General features: G+C 40.4%; 1 long non-coding RNA gene across 3 annotated transcripts in view; it reads left to right on the forward strand.

The window, feature by feature from the left end:
* The window catches only part of LOC123789316 (uncharacterized), a 345,463-nt gene that overhangs the window by 268,995 nt on the left and 54,902 nt on the right, over positions 1–21,566 (forward strand). For all 3 annotated transcript variants that reach the window (XR_015724028.1, XR_015724027.1, XR_015724026.1), the window contains 2 exons: positions 7,338–7,395; positions 7,506–7,589. This is a non-coding gene — a long non-coding RNA (uncharacterized LOC123789316). The remainder of the gene's footprint in view (positions 1–7,337; positions 7,396–7,505; positions 7,590–21,566) is intronic.

Below are 21,566 nucleotides of genomic sequence, written 5' to 3' on the forward strand. Positions count from 1 at the left end.
GGTACTCGGATTTTACTAATTTTTATTGACAGAATCCTGGGGCAACTGTATAGGAATGAATCCTAGAGTAGAACAGTGTGAGAGAAATACAATCATGGATTGGACTGAATTTGCCAATATGGATGAAATAAGCAGAGATTCTGGATTTCATGTTTTATTTATTTTTTATTTATTTTTATTTTTTTAAAGATTTTATTTATTTATTTGACAGAGAGAAAGACAGCAAGAGAGAGAGGGAACACAGCAGCGGGAGTGGGAGAGGAAGAAGCAGGCTCCCAGTGGAGGAGCCCGATGTGGGGCTCAATCCCAGGACTGGGATCATCCTCTGAGCCAAAGACAGACGCTTAACAACTGAGCCACCCAGGTGCCCCGGATTTCATGTTTTAGTTTAAGCAGCTAGTATGGCTCTAAGAGTACTTGGTTAGTTTATTGAAACATGGATCCAAAGATGATCTACACTAATTGAAGCTGAAATTTCAGGTGTTCTTTGATGTACTGTAGGTCTAGGAAAGGCTTGGGAAATTATAATGAAAGACGTGGTATGTTATGTAAGATCTATGCACCCAACCCCGATCTATGTTTAAGAGGTTGGGCCAGAGAACACTCTGCATTTATTTATTTATTTTTAAAAGTATTTATTTATTTATTTATTTATTTATTTATTTATTTATTTATTTATTTGAGAGAGGGAGAGCAGGGGGCGGGTAGGGGCAGAGAGAAAGGGAGAGAATCTCAAGCAGACTCCCCACTAAGCACGGACCTCTGTGTAGGGCTCAGTCTCACAACCCTGAGATCATGACCTGAGTTGAAATCAAGAGTTGGATGCTTAACCAACTGAGCCACCCAGGCACCCCCACTCTGCATTTAAAGTATAAGAAATACATTTGTAAAGGAGCCCAGTTTCTTTGAAGAGCTCAGTATTGGGCTATTATTTATAAGTCAGGACTGACAATGGGTATGCTGTCATCAAAATGGGCTGTTAGAATTCAAAGGAGATGATGAGATCCTGGGTGGCAGGGACCAAAGTGTGGCCCTTAATTGTGAAAAGCAAGGTGGGCTTAGTTACCATATTAGACAGCAGAGTTGAATCAGTAATCAGAATTTGATCTGCAGAGAGAGAGAGAGAGATCTTTGATAATCATGGTGTCTGTTGAACTGAAATATTTTTACAGCCTCTTATAGTAATACTTGAATGTTTAAGTGGCAAAGTCTAGGCCTGGGAATAAAAGTCTGACTTGAATAACAACAATAGAGTCATGTCCTTTTGATTAATTCCCAGACATGAGCCAGTTTCCAGATCCAGAGTTCCTTGAATGAAAGGGAAGCCAGGTTCCCTTGAGGAGCGATCCTTTGACATAGCCGACATCTTATACTGGAAATCTCAATGTTCCTTAAAGGGACCTGTTGTTATTTACCAGGGTAGTGAATTGAGGAAGGGGAAATAACCAGTGTTTTTGGCAGTTACTGGATACTGATCTCATAACTGACACTTATTTCTAGAAACCCCAAATGCCATTGTGGTCCATAGTCAGAGGAGGGGCTTATGGATGCAAGGTAATCAATGGAATTTTGATTTAGATATGAGTAGACCAATGGGTCCTTGAGTCCATCCTGTGATTATTTCCCCAGTTTGGGAATGCATAGTTGGAATAGGCATTTTCAGCAACGGGTAGCGTCCCTACATTAGTTCCCCAACCAATGGAATGGTGGTTATTTTAATAAGAAAGGCCATGTGGTAGCTTATAGAACTTTTTCTTGTTTACCAAAAGAGTAAGTCGAAGACAATAGTACACATTTGAAGCAATTGCAGAGAATATGGCAACCACTGGGCTCTTGCAAAATGGTAACTCACGTCTTCACACAAGTTGCATATTGGCTTGTGCAGCAGACGGATGGATCTTAGAGAATGTCAGTGGATTAGCACACCCTTAATTGGGCATTAACTCCAATTCTAGCTCCTGTTCCAGATGTGGTTTTGTTTTTGGAGGAAACTGACATACCCTCATAACTTGGTATGTAGCTATCTACCTGGAAAAAAAATTTTTTTTTAAACTCTCTAGTAGAGACCAGATAGAGTGGTGAAATGATCTTTCGAAGACGTTATTATAGCACCAGCTGTATGACAATGCACTGCATGGTTGGGACAGTATTTTTAGGATGTGGGGCTTTAAGGCTTTATTTATTTGAGGGAGAGAGAGAGAGAGAAAGCCCAGGTTGGGGGTGCATAGGGAGAGGGAAGCAAAGTCTTACGCAGACTCCATGCTGAGATTGAGCCCCGCGTCCAGCTGAACCTTGAGATCACGACCTGAGCTGAAACGGAGAGTTGGATGCTTAACCGATTGTGCCACCCAGGGGTCCCAGGGGTGGTGGTGTGTGCTTTATATCACTGTTCAGTACATGGTCCTGTCTCCCCCAAATCCAGGATTCATGGGTTCTGGAATCAAGGAGTGACAATGGAGGGGATCCTTTCACAGTTCCCCTTGTGATCCGCCAGTGAAGTGTTGGCTCCCTGTCCCGGTGACTTTAAGCTCTGCTGACCTAGAAGTCTGAGTTCCCAAGGGAGTAATGCTTCTACCAGGAACACAGTACTGGTTCCCTTAATTTGGAATTTGCCACTGGCCCCTTTGGGTTTCTCGTGCTAGTGAATCAGCAGGCACAGAAGGAGGTGCTGTGGTGGCTAGGTTGTTTCTCTCGATTATTAAGAGCATAATTGTGTTGCTACTATGCTGTGTGGTATTGGGAAGAGTGTATCTGGAGTGCAGATATGCTTGGGGTGCCTCTTAGAAACATCCATGCCCTGTGATAAGAGTTAATGAAAAAACCCACAATAATCTAATACAGATGGCCCAAACACTTTACGAATGAAGGTTTGAGTCACCTCACCAGGTGAGGAAACTTGAGTAGCCAAATTGCTCCTGAGGCAAAGGGAATGTATGATGGGTAGTGGAAGAAGGAAGGTACACACACCAGCTACAACTATATGAGAAATTAGAAATAAGAACTGTGATAATTATGCCCATCTTACTTATTTTGATATGAATTTGTTTGCATATATGTTAGCAATTATAACATATACATTTAAATATTTATTTTAGAGAGAGAGAGGAAATGAGCACAGGTAGGGGAGGAGCAGAGGGAGAAGAGAGAAAATCCTAAGCAGACTCCATGCTGAACATAGAGCCTGATGCAGGGCTCAGTCTTCACGACCCTGAGATCATGCCCTGAGCTGAAACCAAGGGCCGGTGCTTAACCCACTACGCCACACAGTATAGTTAATGTGTGTGTGTGTGTGTGTGTGTGTGTGTGTGTGTGTGTGTGTGTATCAGTTCCTTCCCGTTCCCTTCTCTTCTATTCCTTTACTATCTAACATAAGATGTATTCGTAGTGGTTAATCTCTACTGCAGAACAGCAGATAGGGAGTCTGATGCTGGCCTGCTGGCTCATCTTTTTGGATGGAGTAGAGCATCATCTGTGCTTGCAGCCTGTCCACATCACCCTTGTTGCTTCTCTGGGTCTCAGGCCAGGCACGCGTATAGCTCTGTGGTGACAAGCACCTGCTTCTGTAGGTCACCAGTGTGATGGAGGTGATAAGTGTTGAGAGATAGACACACATTCCAGTGGTTTCATTGATTTAGCTTTATCTTTGCAGATTTCAGTCTATCTTGTTCTACTCCTTTTTATATTCAGCTTTTCCTCCTCACTCTAGGCCCTGCTGACCTATAGTGACTTTGGGTTCACCAACGAACGCAGAGTGAACAGTCATCCACGGGCTTCTTCATCAGGTCTCCTTCCTGTCCGGTGGGGCTGATCCCCCAGCCCTTGCCTTCTGGACTTAGACTTTGTCTTCTACTGGACTTACACTCCCACCATTGAGTTAAGTCTAATATTATAACAAATGCCTTAATTTGCAACACTCAGATTGCTGGGATCCTGATACAGCACCCATCCTCATCATTAACGTTTACTGTATTGCAAATATTGTTCCAGTTTAATTTTTTCTAGGTCTGAAATTAAACTATAACAGTGGATGTTTTGAATATTATTATTAGGATTTTGCTTTAATTGAATAAAATATTGTTGGCTTTAAGAAAATGTTTAACATTTGTAACTGTGAGGCTCAAATTGGATTTTTACTGTTTTTTCATCCCTCACTTGCTGAACCAAAGCAGACCATTCTGAGCAAAATTCAAAATACAAACAGGATTTTTCTATTTAATTCTCACTCCCTGGAGCCAACTGTGGGTCGTGATTTTCTTTTTTAGTTATATTGTTGACTTCTGGGTGAACCTGTAACTCCTGGGCGTGTATTTTTTGGAGGTTGACATTAAGAGTCCAGTGTTACAGGATCACGGGGAGAAAGTGTCAGTCTTGCTGTGGTGGCTTTTTGTGCCTAAATTGTTGTAACATATTTAAATGTTAGTGGTGCTCCCAAGCATGTGCATTTCGTTGTGCCTGGAGCGTAGTATTTTTGCTAGGTCACAGACACATTAGAAAAAGAAATGGAGAGAATTTTTCTATGCTTTTATCCACTGTAGATTTGATATGTTACATTACATGCTTCTTAAATTTAACAGAGTAATGTTCCCCCTCACTGTATCTTTCACCTAGGAAGAAATCTAGTAAATAAAACCACTCGGGTCCTGGACAGAGAAGCCCAGGTAGATTCATCACTGCAGAATGCACTTTTGACTTCAGACTAGTCTATCCGCATTTCCTTGCAATGAAAGAATCAGGCTATGTGGAAGTTGTTAAATAAATGTTCTAACACAGGCATCCTCATGGTGACCAAAATTACACGAAAGAAGCATATTATAATGACATATTTGCATAATACCCAGTGTTTTATGTTTTCTGGTTATCATTGTGAATCATCGCTATTCATATGAATTTTTTTAGAAATTGCATTGTATTGCACGGGGCTTTATGTAACATTCCTTGGACTGCAGAAAAAAGATGAAAGATTTCTTATTTCTTAAAAGGTAAAAATTGAGACAATTTTTAAGAGGTCAGAGAATGTCTTATTTTTGCCATACATATAGGAAAGGAAAATGTCTCCTTTTCACATTCAGAATGGAAGTCATTCAAAAGTCAGAAGTAAAGCGGAAAACCATTTCTTGAGCTTTGGCCCGATCGGATGCAACTATGATTTGGTGTGGCATTCAACCATTCACGAGCTGAACCCGGCTGGGATGTAACTCAGCTAAAAAACAATAAAAGTTAAAAAAAAAAAAAACCACATAATAATAGTTGTCTGTAATGTTTATTAAATTGTTCAAGGACTTGAAAGTAATATCTTTGATAGGTCAGGTCATACATTCTCTAAATTCGACAGTCCACTCAAAGGGAAAATGCAGGCTTTCAGACAGCTGCCAACTGTTAAAGAATTTTGATCACTGACTAATCTTACCTTGTGATTTAGGAGATGCGAGGGATTACATGAGGCTTAAGTTAGGCCAGCTTCCATTACTTTATCTCCTGTATCCTCTTTTCAGTATTTTGCTGTCATCAAGAAGTTACATAAATATTCCCAGGGTATAATCAGTCAGGCAGCCCATCTTGTCCTTTCCGCTGGCTGTCAGGTCATTCTGGGGAAAATGAAAGCTTTAGAGGACAACATAAGGTTATGCATTGCAGGAAGCATAAAAAAAGTGTCTGCTCATGTGCTCAAATAGACTTTGCTAACATGATAAAAATCATTTCTCAAATTGTAGATGTTGGACTTTATCCTATTTGGGCTTACCTAAGATTTGGAAAACATAGTTGCATTTCTGGACAAATTCTTGCTTTCTGTTCATCTTTTCAAGCTCCAAAAAGATGAGAGGAAAAATAAAATTCTTGTTCTGTTTTCTTTCCATTGCAATTTTAATAGTATATGAATCCATTTCTTTTAACTATATTTGCTTTCAAATAGCCTTTCTTTTTTTTTTTTTTTCTTTTATAGCAGACCAACTGAGGGGCACCTGGGTGGCTCAGTCGGTTAAGCGTCTGACTCTTGAGTTCGTCTCAGGTCGTGATCTCAGGGTGGTGAGATGGAGCCCCGCATCAGGCTCACCATGGCATGGAGCTTGCTTAAGATTCTCTCTCACCCTCTGCCCCTCCCTACCTCGCTCATGCTCTCTCTCTCTCTCTCAAAAATATAAATAAGAATAAAATAGAATTTCTCTAACAGTTCAATTTATTTTATAACAACATTTACACCTGGATTTTCTTTGTTTTACACACACACATATACACACAGACACACACAGACACACTTCTTTTTCTCAAAAATCTTTACATGTGCTATATCTTGAATATAAGATCAAGTATACATGGATTGAAAGCTAGTACTAGTGTTTATTGTATCCTCTTTAAGGTGCAGATCACTCATAGGTGGAAAGAGGTGTTAATCTAAACATTGAGAATCTATCCTTATTTCCTGAAGAAAGGGAGAACACAGAGGAGGAAACTGACAGGAAGTGTGTTGAGAGAGGAAAGAGAGAGTTTTGGAGTTGGAAAGCCCTGGACAGCATGGGTCATTGAAGTAAATACTATTGGGGGTTAGTGTACAATTTTTGATATTTGTTGCAGTAATAGATTATATTAGATATTGCATTTTAATAATACTATAACTAGAACTTCGAGATTTATCTATAGTGCCCTTTAAAATTTGAGATCTAACACAATATTTTCTAGGAATTTAGACATATAGACATAAATAGACATATGACTAGCCAGGTAGATGATACGCCAATAGATCCACGAAGATAGGACATGTGTTTATTATGGTCTCAGTAACTACTAGAAGCATGGCAGGTGCTCAATATTGTTCATTGATTTATGGATGTTATTAGGTAAGGGGCCCTTATTTATATTCAGGGTGACTATCATTTGCTGTTTCATTCTTATGAGGCCCTAAGAGTTGTGACTTACTCAGGGTAACATAGAAGAGTCACTTCTATGACTCTTCCAGGTTTTCTAAAGTAAATTTGTAAACACTCACTTAAGTCTTCTTTCTACTATCATCCCTGTCTTGCAACAGCAAATTTGTGGCTCAGAAGTACATTAGACCATGTTACAAAACTACATTTGAATTTCTTTAATTTATAACATATGATAATAAGTGAATAGTGTGACATTTGTTACTGGCCATCAGGAGGAAAGAAATGTAATGGTATTAGTATTAGTTCATGTGTTCTTTATTCTTGCATGTAGTAGCCAGGTCAAGCAAATGTTGTGCTCTGTTTCCCAAGCTCCATTTTCCTCCTAGTCTTTTAGTTCCCTTGGATTTTATTACAGTGACAGTATCATCAAGTAATTTTTTTAGATTAAGAATTGTGGTGTATTTTCCATTGCAGGTAAACCAAAATAAGAACCAATAATCTGAACCATCATAAAAAGAAAGTGTCATTAAAGGTAATCTTTCTTTTTACTTTTTGAGACCTACGATTTGGGCCAAAATTGTAGTGAGAGTAAAAATGTGGCCTAAAGTGGCTGTCTGTTTCATTCTTTTCTGTATGCTGCAGATTGAATTTTGTCGGGGCCAGAGCCCAAGGAGTACATTTGCTTTATTTAGCCCACAAGGAAACCAGTCACTAGTCCCTAGACAGGTATGCAATTCTGAATTTACTTACATTTCATATTTTGTTAGGCAGCAATAATATAAAATAGCAAGATGAATTGAATTAATGAGAGTAAGAAAAATGAATCCTAGTAAAAATAAAGGAAGAAAAGTAAAGGGACTACAGGTAGGTTAGTTCATGACACCTTTCCTCTTAAATCCTGCATGCAATATTACCAACACTGAGCTAGACTTGTCTTTAAGATTTCTAGCAGTGAGTGAAAAAAATATGGCAGTAGGGCCAGTCTTAGTTTCTGAGTCATAAATGTTGATCAAGAGAGACACAACCGTGTATTATACTGAAAAAAGAGATAGACACCATGCACCAAAGTGAACAATGTCTTTGATTAAAAACAATGAGTTTCATTGAGCTCTTTCTTATAACCTTTCTCAGTCTAGGTCTTTAATGGTAATTCAGCCACAGCAATTTGCAGCGGCCACCGCAATGTTGTACAGGGAGGCTCTCTCTTGAATGGTCTAATTTAATAACTCAGGGATGAATTTTAAAGAATCCAGAGGAGAATAGATGGCACATGCATTAAGTAATCCTCCATAAATATTTTGTGCCACTGAAATCTTTTGCTAGGTTTTGGGCTGCACTGAATTTGGCATTATGCCCCGGAAGGGAAGTTGCATGATGTTCTTTGGCATGCTCTAGTACTCAATCATACCGGGAGCAAGGTAGAGATCTTATTGCAAAAAGTGACTTGCTTACCTAGGGTGCAGTTCTGAAGAGAAGGCCGCACACTATTTGGGGGATGTTGGCTGAGATGAGATTATGCCAGCCAGGTTATTCTGCATAGGGTGCCTTGGGACTCTCTACCAAACAAATAGTCGGGCAGTAGAAGCCTAACATCTTCTGTCGTAACAATGGCCAGAACAATGTAATCTTAATATATTTTAAACAAGTATAATTAAACTTCTGCTTTATAAAAAATAGTCTTAATAAAATGCATTAAGATAAACTTTCCGGTATACAGTCAAGTTCCGGTCAGGAGATAGGTACGATACCAGTAATTCGACTGGGGAAATTGGCATATTTTTTTCCTTTTATTTTAAATGGAGATATAATTTATATGCCGTAAGATAAATTACTCTTAGCATGCAGTTCTATGAGGTTTGATAAATGCATTCAGGCATGTAACCACTCCACAATCAATACACAGAACAGTTTTATCATTAAAAAAAACCCAACCCCCATCGTAGTTAATCCCTCTTCTCGTCCCTAGCCCAGCAACCACTGACTTGTTTTCTGTCCCCACAATTTTGCCTTTTCTGGAATGTTATGGAAAGGGTATCAGAGTATAATGTTTTGAGACTGGCATCTGCACTTAGCACAACGCATTTGAGCTTCATCCTTTTTGTTGCATGTATCGGGGGTTTGTTTCTCTTTACCGTTGAGTAGCGCCCGTGGTACGGACGTGCCCGTTTGTTTATCCATTCTGCAGGGGAGGGGCATTTAGGTTACTCCTGTATTTTGGAGATTATGAATAAAGTCACAAAAAAGTATTTGTGTGCAGTCTTTGGTGTGAACAAAAATTTTCATTTCTCTTGCTATGAAGTTTGTCATAGAGATTGTTTTTTTAATTAATTATGGCCTACCTTCAAATAATATTATACCACTTCATGCGAAATGTAGAATCTTCCAACAGTGTCTCCAATCTTCCCTCCCATCTTTCTTGCCAGTTTTGCTACACATTACACTTTTACCTAAGTTATGATCCCATGAAACACTGCTACCATTTTTCGCTTTAGACAGTCAATAGACTATGAAAACACTTGAAACTTGACTTTCTATTCACTGTGTTTATGCCATTTTTGGTGGTTTTTATTTGTTTGTGTAGATCAAAGTTTCTTTCTGGTATTATTATTTTTATGTGAAGAATATTTAAGAATCTTTCTTAGAATGCAGGTCTGCTAGTAACAAACTCTGTTTTTGTTTATTTGAAAAGTATTTCTCCTTCATTTTATAAGCTATATTCACTGCATATATGCTTTTGTGTTGACAGTATTTTTTTTTCCTTCAGCACTTTAAAGATGTCACTCCATTGAGCAGGAATATTTAATACAAAAACACATTCGTTTGTAAAAGTGGTTAATGGCTAAAACGAGTGGAAAAGGACCCTAAGGAATATGGGAGTTGCTCCTATAGGACTAAGGGAAGAGCATAGCCAAGGAAGGAACAAAGAATTTGGAAGATGGCCCCCCTACAACAATAGATTCCAACCTCATGGGACAGGGTGTGGCTATGGATTGCCAGATAGTGGAAAAGTTCTCTGTGGCATTGAGGGATGAAGCTGGGCTGCGGAAAGCTGCCTTCTGGAGGGTCACAGAAACTGGTTGGAGAGTGAGCACCCCTGGACCCCTGCATGCCACTAGCTGCCATCCCAGAGGAAGGGAAAAAAATCACCCCAGAACTGGGAAAAGAAGCCCCTTTCTGTGCTGTTTCTTCCAGTGTCCCTCTAACTCTCTCCTCTGACAAAGCCTAACATTGTCTCAGCTAACAAAGGAGGGGTATTTATGGGGTTTTGCTTTGCTCTAAAAATGCAGGACAAAAAAATGTAGATTTGAAGCTAAGAAGCAATAAATTGATAACCAGCCCACGTGCCAAAATAAATGAGATGCAAAATGTACAAGGAGTCATATGAGACTTGCCCACATAAATGGTAGAAAACTGTATATAGAATAACCTGCCCTGATGGCTTCAGCCAAGAATCTTTCCTTGCCTCTTCCAGTGTTTTCCAGTGTCTGGTGGCCCCAGCCATAACTCAAGCCTCTGCCTCCATCCTTATATCTTCTCTGTGTATCTCTCTCTGCGTCCTTTCCTCTTCTTATAAGGGTACCAGTCATTATTTACACATGTAAATCCAGGATGATTCTATCTTCAGATCCTTTCTGAATCATGTCTTCAAAGATTCTATATCCAAATGAGGTCACATTCTGAAGTTCTGAGCAGACACAGATTTGGGGGGAATATTTTTCAACCTGTCACAATCATACAAAATTCAGTTGCATTTATGTACATACTAACACTACACATTTGGAAAATAAAATTTAGAAAACCCTTTGTAATCACAATGAAGGATACGTTCAGTAGCAGTTATGTAAGTCCTATGTACAAACATACCACACGTTGTTGGGAAAAATTAAAGAAGACCTCAATAAATGGAGAAATACACCATATTCTTCGATTGAGAAACTCATTAAGATGGCAGCTTTCCCCACATTGATCTATACATTTAACGCAATGTCAGTGGAAATTCTGGCAGGCTTTCAGGCAGAAATTAACAAGGTGAATCTTCAACTTACATAAAATGAGCAAAGAGTTTGAACAGATACTTAACAAAAGAAGACACAAATGGTCAATTTGTACATGAAAGGATGCTCAACATCTTTAATTATTATGGAAATGCAAAATAAAACCATAATGAGATACTGAAAGACAGCAAGTAGAATGGCTGAAATAAAAAATATTGTAATATTAAGTGTTGGGCAGCAAGGGAAGCAATTGGAACTTTCATGTATTGTTGGTAGGGCTGTAAAATGGCACAGCGTTAGAAAGCCATTTAAGCAGTTTTAAAAAATGAAAACATACATTCACCATATGACCCAGAAATTTCACTCTTAGGTATTGATGAAGGAAAAATCAAAATGTATGTCCATATAGTAATTTGTACATAAGAATGTCAAGAGCAGTTTTATTCATAAACTCCAAAAGTAAAAAACCAACCACATGCCCCTCATCATGTAAATTGGTAAAGAAACTAGTACCTCCATATAATGCAAACCTACTCAGCAATGAAAATAAGTGAAATATTGATAATAGATAACAAATGATTCACAAAAACATTACGCTGAATTAGTCAGGCATACAGCAATGCCTACTCTATGATTTCCTTTTATATGATAGTCTACAGGAGGTAAAATTAATCTATAGAGATAGAAGTCACGTCAATGGTTGCTTGGGGTGAGCACTTCAACAGCTGGTAGGGGCATGAGGGAATTTCTGGGGGCGGTGGTAACGTTCCATGGTCTGTAGTTCGATGAATACGGTAGTTACATATACAATAACCATTTTCTTTCTTCTGTGCCCTTTAAAGGAGTACATTTTATTTTATGTAAATTATACGACCAAATAGTTTATTGAAAAAAAATTCAAACAGCCTGGGAATAATTTCCACCCCGTGTTGAGAATGAGTGCCAGATTGCATGTTCTTCACCTGAGAAAGTGGAGAAAGAGATGTTTTTAATTCCTGATTAGTGGAGTGTGGCTTGAGATGACTAGGGCCCCAGCCTGGGTGATGCCTGTTTGAATTTGGTGACCGTAGGAACAAAGCTAACAGGAAAGGCATAGATAGCTCCCAACTCTTCCCTCTTCACTCTTAATTCAGTTTAAATTTGCTGGAAAAAATTTTAAGCAGTTGGGCCCTGGTCCACTGTGCCTGAACCTGGAGCTTCCTTCCCTCCAGAACAGTCTGACCTACACTCTTCCTGGGGGAGAAGGGAGTAGAGCAAGAAGAAAAAGGACAGATGTGTGGGGCATCGTTCCAGCCACTTCACATTTGTCATCTCATTGCATTCTTAAAACCTCCCTGGTATGTAGTAATATCACATTTTCCGGAGTTTTAGAGAGGGAAAGCAATGCATGCACAGTCATACAGCACATAAGGGGTTCAGCCTGGATCTGAACCACCTTCTGTCTGCCTCCAAAGCCTATCTTGAGTACATAGCATTGTGTTACGCTCCCTCTTTTCCAGACTGTTTTCTTTCCTACACATCGCCTTATAATTGTTCACATCTGTGTCCTTAATAGACTGTGAAGAACTTTTTCATTTATCTTTTATTTTAGGCACCTGAAATGGTTGGCCCTAGGTCAATGTCTACGAGTGAATTAGTTCACTGTGCAGAAAGATCAGAATTGTGCTTAGAATTTCAGATTTACAACTGCAGGAGAGACTGGCTATAATACCACTGTGTTCTCATAAAAGGGTTTGCAGCAGACCATTCAAATCAAGTTGAAATAAAAAAAAAAATCAGTAACAAAGGGTAAATTGTTTAAATCTCAAGCTGCGTTATTTTAGGTTCAGTTTCGCGTTCTAGGCAATGACGTTTATTAGTTCTTTGATATAATCTAGACTGGCCATTCCATTTTGGGGAACAATTGGTGTTTAACTTGTCAGCACGGAAATTCTTAGCCTCAGCTAGCCTCACCTTTGATACCTCTTGATCAGATAATAGCAACGGGTTGCACTTACGCTGGAAAACTGCTCAGAAGTAGAAGTAGTAATATGCATTTGTTCTGGTTAGCTGTATTTTTCACTGTAACTCTGTGTTCTAAAGTCTGCAGTAATTGCTTACTCCCACGTGGGGGAGTTCAGCGGGCTGACTTGAAGCTATGGAGTCTCACCTGACAGGGGATCTAAACACCTCGGAAGCACACAAGCATCTTTCTCCTGGTCCTTTAATACGTCAGCATGGAGGTCAGCAGGGAGCCGGATTGTAAAGTTGAAACTTTGTGTCACTTTGGGAAAAAAGAAATTACTTTTCTTAAAATGTCCGGTTGAGCCAAAATGTTTTGACCTCTAGTATAAAAAGCATGGCCTTGGCAGACACCCTCGCCTACCAACATTCGGCCTTCTTTGTTTACAATACCCTGATTCTATTCAGGCTGCAACTAACCAGCCCCAGGTGAAGCCGGTTTGTCTAATACAATGTAGCTCTCCCGTTCCCTTAGCCATTGATTGGTCTAAGTGCGATCATGTGCTTTACTTCTAACCAATGAGAAGTCACAGGGTGGCTGTTTGGGGAGGATTTAAGGAGCCTGCTTTTTCTCCCAGAGAGATAGGGTCCTGTAAGTGGGGATTTTCTGCGTCTCTCTGGTTTTTGGGTTTCAACCCAAGCACATTCCCCGTCTCCTGCTCCGTTAGGGAGCCCAGCTACTCACACCTCAACTTTCCGTGGGAGGTACTGCGTGGAGCTGGAAGTCAGCACCTTGAAGACTCTGAGGAGAAGGGTAAGCAAGTTAGTCTCTCGGACCCAGTGATCTGGAATATTGTGGTGTTGAACCACTCCTAGAATTGCCATTTCAAACTTTTTGTTACATGAAGAACTGGGATAACTCTATCACTTAAGTTTCCAATGATTAAGTATTCTGTCACTTGCTGTGGAAGTGACATTCGGACACATGTGTCACATTCTGACCATTGATACATTGGTTAATACAGTTAATTGGTTTACTTTTCTCCCTTCCTTCAAAACAGAATGTCAGTGTCACCGTACTGCTCTCTTACAACTGAGTTTCAGTAAAGAGTTAAAACTGCTGCAATTTTGCTTTTTTAAAGTTTCTAATATTCTTGAGAGTCTTGAAAAGATGGAGTCAATCAGTGTGAAGTTAATCATCTAATTACGCATTTTTTGGGTGTCTGTTATCACTCAGTGAAGGTATGTTAAAATGATGAGGCCTTAAGCTATTGTCTGTTTTACTTTTAAACATTGCTATTCACCGTCCTTAGTCTAAAGTGACAAGCGAGGACTGACTAATTAGAATCAGATGTTTCATTTGGTGTTGGCAAGCCCGCGCTCCCACACGCACGCACGTGTGTGTTTACCAATCAAGGCAACCTGTACTACTTAGAATACATATTTTTACTAAGCCCCTAGTTCATGTAATATTTGTTTCAGGATTTTTTTTCTTTTTTGTTGTTCAGAAAATGCAGTAACTTTTCAGAGCATTTGGAGAGCACTGTAAATAATTTACACCCTGACAAATGCCTGCCCGGTGAACAGAGAGCAGAACATGTGTGGGGTCGGGCCACTCATTACGCTGACTTGCAGCCCAACTGCACCTGAAGGTCCAGGGGAAATTTTTTTTCTCTCCCACTATGTATTCTTAAAACAGGACATGTACTTTTTGAATATTCTGAAGATTTATCTTTCTGCAGGATGCAGATAGCCTCCACTGATACCTTAAACCCTAGCCGGAAGCTACATGGCCCTTGGTACTGCTATTAAGGCAGAGTTATTTATATAGAAATGCATTCTGTTTTATTTTTCTCCTCTTTGGTATGCGTGCTCTTTCTCCAGGTAGCTGGAGTATTTCTGCAATATGTAGTGTATTTATAAATACTCCATTACTACAAACAAAAACACCTAGTGGTCTTTTTGTGGGTCAGGTTACCAGTGTCTTTGAATGGATTCCCCAAACCTCCCAAGGATCATTGGTGTATGAGGGAGTCCAAATTGATGCTTCTTGGCTCGGGTTTTGTTTGGGGAGAGGACCCCCAGAATCATTTAATGTGTACTTTAGTCCTACTCTCTGACCACATAGACTTCTATATTAATTATGACTTAGAGGCATGTGCTTATAGATCTCGTAGAGATGAAAAATACATCACATTTTTTTTTCTTGAGGTAATTTTATTCAGTAAAAAATTCAGAGTAATGTTCTACACACACTTTGTTATATTTTATTTTTAGTCCCTTATCTTTAAAGAGTAACTTTATTATATTGTTTGCAATTTGAATTATCAGTCTCGTAAAGCTTTCATCAACTTTACATCTGAATATTACTCCTTTAGGGTAAAATAGATCGGTAGTCTTTATTTCGGATGTCTAAGAATCTGTAATGATCACTTTTTCTTAAGGAAGGGCCATCAGTTTCCAAGTGAAGTGGCAGTAGAGGTGAGATTATGGGTGAGGGTCCCCAGTGACCTAAACATGATGAATAATGTCGTTTCTAATGAAGTTGGAGAGGCTGTGCCAGTAATTTTTTTTTTTTTTTTTGGGAAGGAAAACAGAGTTAGGTTACACCAGGAAGCACTAAAGAATGTAAAATGAGAAAGAAGTTCATGGGATGAGATAATAGTGATTTAAACATTTGTACAAGTAGCTTTATTCTTATAAATAATTTGGTGCTTAAAACAACATCCTGTCAGGAGGGGTTGGAATATAGGCTATTTACTGGGTAGTACAGAAATATTTCAGTATTTCAGAAGTGGATATGATCATTCCAGTGAATGCCAACTGAATAGTCGCCTTGGTTTCTTGTAGCAAGTATCGCTCAATGCTGACAGCTCAGAGCCTGGTGCCTTGACAGAAAGGGTGTTGATGCATCTGCTCTGCCTTTGTTTCTTTTGATTCCTGAGCCAATGAATGTTTCGTCTCCATTATTACTGTAGGTTTCTGCTGACCTTCTGGTCTACACAAAAATGTAGTTTTTTGTCCTAGTTAAAATTAATTTTTAAAAACTGTTAAGGCAGTGGTGGGAAAGTGTACATTCAAAAATACCAAAAGAAATGGAAATCTCCTTGACTGTATCTTTTTATTATAAAAAAACAATGCTTTTTCTATCAGTGCTATGTGTTTGGGGCACAAAGGTTTCCCAGCCTGGTGTCAGCTTAGCTGAAGTCTCATTCTCGCCTCAGATAACTCCTGTTTTGCTTCCATTCTCACTACTCCCCCAATATGGCAGATCACCCAAGACTGTCTCCAAACCCACCCCAAAATTTGAAATCCTCTTCATTGTACTTCCAGCAGCATTTGGCCAGTTGACGGTCCATGCATCCACCAAATTCTCTTTTCTGTTGGCTTATGGACACCATGTTCACACTCTTCTGCCTACCTTTCTAGTCATTCCTTCTTAGCATTAATTGTTTCACCTCCTGTTCTTGATTTCAAAATTTTGGAAGTCCTCATGACTACCCTTTTACTGCTCACTCTACATTTTTTTTGTAGGTGATTCTATTTCCTCAGCGTTCAACACTATATTCTGATATTTCCCAGATTCATAGAGAAGTCTTAGCTTCCTACCTTAAACCTAACTCTGTCTGAGACATCTTTCTTTAGATTATTTCAAATAATTTTGATCTTAACATCTGAAATTGAATCTGTAATCTTTTAGTTTTGGATTTATTCTTTTTCTAGTCTCTGTGAATTCCACCAGTATCCTTGCATTTGCCCTTGCTAGAAATTAAGGAATGCGTCTCGATGCCGATTTTCCCAAACCCTCACTTAAGTCTGTCACCAAGTTCCATTAAGTTTTGCTGCCAAAGTATATCTGGAATCTGACCGCTGTATCTACTGCTACCGCTAGGATACTACAAACAAGAAGCCTGGCTTCTTTAGCCACTGTGTGAGCTTCTTATTTGGTCTTCCTTCTTAAAATCTTATCAAATTTGAATCCATTCTCCACAAACCAGGTAAAGAAATCTATTTAAAATAGAAATCAGGGGGGCGCCTGGGTAGCACAGTCGTTAAAGCGTCTGCCTTCCGCTCGGGGCGTGATCCCGGCGTTCCGGGATCGAGTCCCACATCGGGCTCCTCTGCTGGGAGCCTGCTTCTTCCTCTCTCACTCGCCTGCTCTGTTCCCTCTCTCGCTGGCTGTCTCTCTGTCACATAAATAAATAAAATCTTTAAAAGAAAGAAAAAAAAAATAAAATAAAATAGAAATCAGATTTTGTAATTCCCTTCTGGTTTACTCTGAGTTTTGCAAAGGATAGACACCAAGGTACAATTAAATGTGTGTGGATTTTATTAGGAGACCTCTAATGAAAAAAAAAAAATGGGAAGGGATCTGGGGAATGTTGGAGAGCCATGAGACCAGCATACAAGACTGATTGTAAGAGCAGGAGAGAGGGAAGGGTTGAGGGTCAGCATCCCAGATTGGTCAGTCTAAGGACATGTGGCAGGGCTGTGGAAGAGTCTTTGAGACAAAGTTGCCCATCAAAGGAGTGTGTGTCTCCCAGGAGTTGGTCTCCCCTGCATGTCTGCCACTGTAGGTCACGGTCTTGGACAGCCTGTGAGAAGTGTGGCCTTGAGGCAGTTGCCACTGTGGATATCAGAATGATGCAGCTGAATATTGGGACAGTTATGCCACCTGTAGTTGATGTGTGAGGCATATTCTCATGGCCATCTGTGTTAGTTTTCTAGGGCTGCCGTGACACAGTACCATAACCTAGGTGTCTTGAAACTACAAAAATGTATTCTCTGATGGTTCAGGAGGCTGAAAGTCCAAGATCAAGATGTTAGCAAGGTTGGTTCCTTCTGGAGGCTCTGACAGGAAAACCATTCCATACCTCTCTCCTAACTTCTGGTGGTTGCTGTCAATATTTTGCATTCCTTGGCTTATAGGTACATGATTCTGATCTCTGGCCCTATTTTCACACTGCCTCTCCCTGTGTTTCTGTGCGCCCTCTCATCTTAAAAGGACAAAAGTCATTGGGTTTAGGCCTCACTCTAATACAGTGTGACCTCAACTAACGACATCTGCAAAGATCCTATTTCCAAATAGGTCTTATTCTGAGGTTCAGGATAGACATGAATTTCTGGGGGAAGCTGTCCAATGCCCTATATCGCCATACCTCTTTAATTCTTCAATAAATAGAACACAAATAGGTTAAAATGAGTGAGGTTTAATGAAAATGAGTAGTACATAAAAATGCAGTTGGATGGAGTTAGGAAAAGGAATGCGTCAATCAGCAGGAACATCAGATAAGAGGATCTGGGAGTTTGAGAGATGGTGTGTGATATTATAAATGGAGAGGAAGGGAGAGTGGAAGAGGTGTTTCAAAGTGAAAATATAGAGAACCTGACAACTGACTACATAGAGGAAGTGAGGGAAAGAAAGTATAAATGGTTGATGTGACTGGGAGATAATAGTGGAAGAAGATAGGCTATTGAGAAAGACTACTGCTCTTGGTCAATGTTTAATTCTTTTGTTTGCTGTTATAAATTTATGGAGGTGGAAAGATAGGGGGAGATATCTAAGAATAGATAACATGGGTTAAGATGAAAGATGCTGAAATCCTAACGAAGGAGCTCCCCAAGTAAGAAAGGGTGGGAGAATACCATGCATTATGAATCCTATCAGTCTTGGATTAGAGAACAGTGTCCCTCTTCTCTAGACATAGAGGTGCATTTTTTTTTTTTTTAAGATTTTATTTGTTAATTTGACATAGAGGCAACCAGCGAGAGAGGGAACACAAGCAGGGGGAGTGGGAGAGGAAGAAGCAGGCTCCTAGCGGAGGAGCCTGATGTGGGGCTCGATCCCAGAACGCCGGGATCACGCCCTGAGCCGAAGGCAGACGCTTAACCGCTGTGCCACCCAGGCGCCCCTTGAGGTGCATCTTTTGAATAGTGTGAACTCATCTTTGCCCTTCTGTTTGTAGCACAAAGCTATGAAACAAGACAAAGCAGCAAACGCGAACCAGTCACTCAGCTGGGGATAGCGAAATGGTGTTCCCATTCCTGAAGAGCAAGATCTCTGGGCAGGGGTCAGAGAAAGTAGAAACACAGGCATTTCGATTCCTTAAATTTCTGCATTACAGAATATGCAGACTGTATAATACAAGATCCTAAAATAGGTGTGGTTAGAATTTAAGTGAAGAAGAGCTTTGTTGCCCTTCATATGTGTATTTGGCACTAAACTGAGCTGTTTTCCAGCATTTTCTTCCACAGTGCTTCTCTGTTTTCAACCAGAGCAAGGTCTAAGAGTTTCTTCACCTTGACACTATTACTATTTTGTCGTATGGTGTGGTGATGGGGAGCCGTTAACCGCATTCTTGACCTCTACCCACTAGACGCATTAGCACAGTCCCCTGCCCACCGGTTGTGGTAGTCAGCATTCTCTCCAGACCTTGCCAAATGTGCCATGGGGATGAGATCAACCCTGGTTGAGAAACACTGGTTTAAATCATGGCTGTCACAGGCGAGATCTGCTCGGTCTGTAGAGTAAGAACTCTTAACACGATAACATAATGAAGGAAATGTGCTAAACCAATTACATATCTGGTAAAGAGGATTTGACTGAAAAGCTCTGAGCATCGCCAGTTTTGCTGACCGTTGTATTGTAGCCAGAGTGCCGAACATACACTTGGGAAGTTTCTCGATCAGCCCTCAAGTTTTGGAAGAAAGAACAAATGCTCAAATGTTTTCTCATCTGCTGGCCCTTAGAACACATTACGAAACTGTGTAGGGAGGTGACCTGGGTATACTGATGACTACAAATGAATGCCTACGAATTGTCAAATTAGCCTATTTCACATAGCCTCTTGTTTGTAGTTTGCTAAATGTCTTGGATAAAATCTCTGAAGGTTGAAAAAGCCCAGAAAGGCCTTTTGATTTACTCAGCTCTTAATGCTCAGTCTCATTAATGTAAATGTAATTGATGTCTGCTACTTGTTATCTGTACAGAAGGTCGGGTTTTGAAAGCTTTTCTGAGATGCGGTTGGGATTTCTTGGTGAGATTTGTTGATCCTTCTTTTTTCTAAGAGTCTCAGCCCAGCAGGTCTTCTCTCCCTCCATTGTGCGTTCAGCGGAGTTTGCACCCTGCCAAAGCAGGCTTTCTCCTTCCTAATTCTCTTTAGCTTTTATTTGTAGCTTTGTTCTGTGGGGATCCTGAACCTACAGCGAATGAAATGTGGCAGGTATCAAACTGCTGACACTCTTTCAAAGCAGACTGAGCGAGCAGCCAAATTTCAGGGTTGTGCTTAATTTGAAAAATTGGTTAGGAAGTCTTGCATGCAGAGAAGCATCTGGGATGTTTGAAAAATGGCCCTGGTGTTCCTAGCTGGAGAGAGGAGGCTGTTGACCAGTGTGGAATGAAGCAAGCATGTTGCTCTGCATTTCAGCACTTGGAAAAACTTTTCCTCGTTTTAAAAGTATGCACCTTTGCTCGTTTTATCATTGAGGGGCTTTAAACCCACCATGCACCTTCCTATCTCTCTGGACTCGGTGGAAGGAGGGTAGCTAGAGTGGGTCAGATGTGAGGGGACCTGGCACAAGGTACCAGTCGTCCATCACGCTTACTCCCTACCGCCGTTACAAATGCTAAATGGCAGCCTCAGAAGAATTCTCCCCTTGGTGTCTCCAGCAGGAGTTTCCTTGACTATATAATAATCAGATCTGACCAGATGGTGATGAGTCTGGGAATGCTTTCTGAATGGATGCTTTTTAATCATTCCTGCTAGGCTTCCTAATTCTGAGTGGACCAATCAGCTTCAGGCTGTGCAGGTTCTAAGAAGTCTCACAATTTGGACTAGAAGATTGTTACCAATTGTGATTTCCCATAGTTCAATGGGAGGGCAATTTTCCCTGTCTGCAGTAATTTTAAGTGACTGAAGTGACAGATTGTGACAGATGGACAGCCGCCATGGAGAGGCCTGATGACATAGGCTTGGATCCTGTCAGTGCCTTTTTATGTATTTAGCCTGTAAGAAAGATCACTACTGGGGTCTCAGGTCTGTGCGTGATTCTCCTACAATCTGAGGTCTGAGCTGAGTGTCTGAACTTCATGATCTTGGCTTTTGTGGTGGATGCTGTGGGGCCTCACCCAGTTCCCTCTTCAGTCATCTACTCAACAAAGTTTTGGCTGCTAGTGGCTCGCAGCTGGGTCCTTCTCTAGAAGGGAACTGCTTCAACCAAGATCCCTTCAGTCCCCTTCTCTCCTTGAGGAACGCACATCCAGTGATCGGGCTGGGGTACAAGGGGGGCACATGTAAGGGACCATTCCCCATCAAGAGTTCTGTATGGGGTTAGCCAAGACCCCTTCTCTCTCTGCTCAATCCTGCTGCCACAGTTAATGCTCCCCAGATAACTTTCTGCATGCAGATCTCCTTCTCTGAATCTGTTTCTGCAGCCCAACTACGGCAGCCACTTGGGGGCGGGGGGGCAGAAAACAACAATAAAAAAGATAAAAACAGTGAATGTCCTGTCCTCTATTCAAGGAACAAGGAACTTTTTCAGTTGCAGCCTGAGAGTGGTATATCAGAACATGATAATCTCTCTCTCAATGCTGGAAGTAATAAAATTTTTTTCCCCATCAAGTAAAAAGCTATGGTAATCATGCAACAGACATTAATTGAGACTCTTACATATGCTAGGTATTGGGCCAGGTGACATAAAGATGATGGGGTCTCTGTTCCTGAGGAGCTTGTGGTCTAGGAAAAAGATTGTATCACCCCTTCCCCCC

The sequence above is a fragment of the Ursus americanus genome, chromosome 3 (assembly GCF_024610735.1).
Source record: "Ursus americanus isolate L20-20 chromosome 3, mUrsAme1.1.p, whole genome shotgun sequence".
Lineage (NCBI taxonomy): Eukaryota > Metazoa > Chordata > Mammalia > Carnivora > Ursidae > Ursus > Ursus americanus.